The following is a 3761-nucleotide window of genomic DNA, read 5'->3' as shown; positions in this document are numbered from 1 at the left end:
ATCAATACAAAAAATCAGACAACTACTGCACACTCGGAGTCTGTTCTGCACTGGATTGTTGTCGGGCACTGCCTAGCCCCTCTAACTGTCTTACCCTGTTTAAATTGCTCAATGCTCTGAGCTTCAGTGCTGGACGTTTGGGGAGGGAGGCGGTGGTTCTGCAGACGGTTGGGGTTTGAGGGTGAGGTTTGCTCTGTGCTGTGGGGAAAAGATGTGGACAAAATGGAAGAAGTCCAGAGAAGAGCAACAAAAATTATGAAAGGTCTAGAACACATGAGCTGTGAGGGAAAATTTAAAAAAATTTGGTTTGTTTAGTCTGGAAAAGAGAAGACTGAGAGTGGACACGGTAACAGTTTTCAAGTACATAAAAGTTTGTTACAAGGAGGAGAGAGAAAAATTGTTCTTCTTAACCACTGAGGAGAGGACAAGAAGCAATGGGCTTAAATTGCAGCAAGGGTGGTTTAGGTTGGACATTAGGAAATACTACGGAGGTGGGGGAATCTCCATCGTTGGAGATGTTTAAGAGCAGGTTAGACAAACACATGTCAGGGATGGTCTAATACTGAGTCCTGCCATGAGTGCAGGGGGCTGGACTGGACTAGAACACCTCTCAAGGTCCCTTCCAGTCCTACGATTCTATGATTCTATGAAATGAGCAAAATCCCCCGTAAAAACCTGAGTGTTGTAGATGTTATGATAAGTGATAATGACAGTGCTGCCTGGCCTCTAGAGATTGTTGTTTTTAATAGCAACAGGATTTCCTGTGCTTGCTAAAACAAACATGAAAGAATAATTGGTCCAAAACCTTCCTCTCAGAATGGCAAGCGCTAAAGAGAGCTTCCTGGGGATATGCACCCTCTGAAAATGCTCACCAAGTCAAGTCAAACTCACTGTGCTGTGCTGAACGGCTGATGGCGACAAGCTGTTATCACTCTGCAGCTATCTGGTCATGGCCAAATGCTGCCTGGAATGTACAATGGGGTGAACTTTTCTGGATACCCCAACCTGATGCGTTGGTGAGTTTCTCCCTCTGTGCATCACCCATAGCTGTTCCCTTCCACTGCAGCATAGAATCATAGAATCATAGAATATCAGGGTTGGAAGGGACCTCAGGAGATCATCTAGTCCAACCCCCTGCTCAAAGCAGGACCAATCCCCAATTTTTGCCCCAAATGGCCCCCTCAGGGATTGAACTCACAACCCTGGGTTTAGCAAGCTAATGCTCAAACCACTGAGCTATCCCTCCCCCCAGCAAAAGAACACTTGGTGTTCGTAGCTGGATCCTCAGCTGGTGTAAATCAGCATAGCCGTATTGACCGCAGTGGAGTTATGCCACTTCACACCAGCTGAGCTTCTGGCCCATAATCTGCAGTGCTGCAGTAACTGGCTGGGCTGATTTAGACTGAAAATGATAAATAAATAACGGTACCACTAATCATTAGAATCAGTCAGAAAGCATTCTGGTCTCCAAGGAGTTTTCTTCCTCTGCACTTTTTATTTCTTCTCCAAATGTTCCCCCCCTGCCTTCTGGTGCCCCATTTCCCCTTTTGTAGGGAGCAGCAGACAGTTCCGGTTCCTCTTTTCTGGTGTTTATTCTCTTCTTCACCTTCCTCCTTAACTCATGTTTAGCTGGGACCCATTCTCCTACCCATTCCCCACCCAGTGCCTGGGTCTCTCACTTGGGTTTCTTCTGCTCAGCCAATCTATTGTTTCTTTGATGCTCAGCTCTCTCCACTTCACCACTCCCTTGCATTTCTTTGGCTTTTCTTCCAGCTTGGGTCCCTTGTGTTTCTGCTTCTCATTTTTGGGGCTAATTTCTGCCCTAGCTTCCACCCAGTGGTGGCTGTGCAGGCTACCAGAGCAGGATGTAGCCCTTCCTCTCCCTTGCTGCACAGCACCATGGGTTTGTGGCTACTGAGTCTGCTTTTCCAGCATCGCCTCCTCTCCCCTTTTGGTGTGCTTTGTGCAGTGACCTCTTCCTCTTCTCTCCAGAGAGCTTTGGAATCACTGTTTATCATACTTTAGAGCACTGTACACGCGTTAACAGCTGAATCCTCACGTGAGTTAGCTCACTAATCCCTGGGGAGGTAGTTGAGTAATATCACCCCCATTTTGTAGAGGAGAACTGAAACACTGGCGCCAGTTGTGACTGGCTTGCAGTTATGTATTGAGTCAGTGGCACAGCTGGGACTGTCACCATTTTCACTTTTTTTCAGTTCTTAGGGGGCTTTGATCTCATCTGAGCCATACAGCGCTTTCCCTGCCTGTGCCCAAGTCCTCCTCATCAGAACACACGCTGCATGCCAGCAGCACAAGTTTGCTTTTCTGAAAAGTAATTGCTGTCACCGCTATTGCCAGCAGAGCACTTAGAAGTTAGACACTTGGAAGCAGTTGGCAAAGATTGAATTTGTCACCATGACACAAAAGGGACAAGCTTGCAGATGGGGAAAGGAAAACTTGTTAAATCACTGCACTTATGGTATATGAAATCCACTGGAGAGACACAATCCGCAGGGACAGTACTGATGTTAAAGTACACTCTGTACCTTTGGCAACCACAACTTGGACAAGGAGATTTAGTTATCAGATGTCATTCCTCTTCCCTTCTGATTGTATGTTCCAAAGGCAAGATTTAAACAGTTGCTGTCTAGGTGGTTTGATACCAACCGAGGGCAATATCTGAGGTAGTTTTTATGTTAAACTGACTTAATTGTCTAGTGACAATTTTCAGAGGTTTCAGAGTAGCAGCCGTGTTAGTCTGTATTCGCAAAAAGAAAAGGAGGACTTGTGGCACCTTAGAGACTAACAAATTTATTTGAGTATAAGCTTTCGTGAGCTACAGCTCACTTCATCAGATGCATCCGATGAAGTGAGCTGTAGCTCACGAAAGCTTATGCTCAAATAAATTTGTTAGTCTCTAAGGTGCCACAAGTCCTCCTTTTCTTTTTAATTGTCTAGTGTAGACCAGGCTGAAAACTCCTCTAAATGACACATGGATATAAGCTTCACTGATTACATCTCAACCCATTCAGCTCTGCAGGGTCCGTCCCCAGGATGAACATGGTGTAGAATACAACCTGCGATGGATTGTCTGACATAGGCTATGGCTACACTAGACAGCTTACCGTGGTGCAGCTGTATCTCTTTAAGTTTTCTAGTGGAGCCGCTTTAAGCCAACGGGAGAGTGCTCTCCCGTTGATTTAATTAATCCATCCCCCAATGAGCAGCGGTAACTAGGTGGTGTGGACATAGCACTGTCCACACCAGTGCCTAGGTCAGTGTAACTTATGTCACTCAGGCAGTGGTTTATTCACACCCAGGAGCACTGTAAGTTATACCGTCAGTGGTAGTGTAGATCTAGCCAGAGTCTCTTCTTTGGTTGTTCCAATGCCCTGGTCAGGCATCTGGGACACTATGCAAAGCAGCGTGATGGATGCCAAGATCTCGCTGTCTGTGGAATGCCTGCGCTTCAGGCAGCTCAAGGAGACAGCCCTGTGCTAGCTCTGGGACAACCAGTGCGTTAAAGATAATGGGCTAGCTGCCCTGAGTACGATCCCATCCAAGATGCTAGGCACATTCTTGGCGTAGCTACCCCCTCCTGCTGCTCACCCACCACAGCAGCACCCTATCGCTAAGCGTCCTAGCTGGATCAGCGCCAGCCATGGGGCTGTGTATTTTCCAGCTAGAATTCACCCCTCCAGCAGGGGGGCTGTGTGGCACGGCATGGACCCACCCCCGAGGGGGAGGGGCACGCTGGCAGC

The sequence above is a fragment of the Dermochelys coriacea genome, chromosome 15, assembly GCF_009764565.3.
Source record: "Dermochelys coriacea isolate rDerCor1 chromosome 15, rDerCor1.pri.v4, whole genome shotgun sequence".
Taxonomy (NCBI): Eukaryota; Metazoa; Chordata; order Testudines; family Dermochelyidae; genus Dermochelys; species Dermochelys coriacea.
This window is presented reverse-complemented; position numbering follows the sequence as displayed.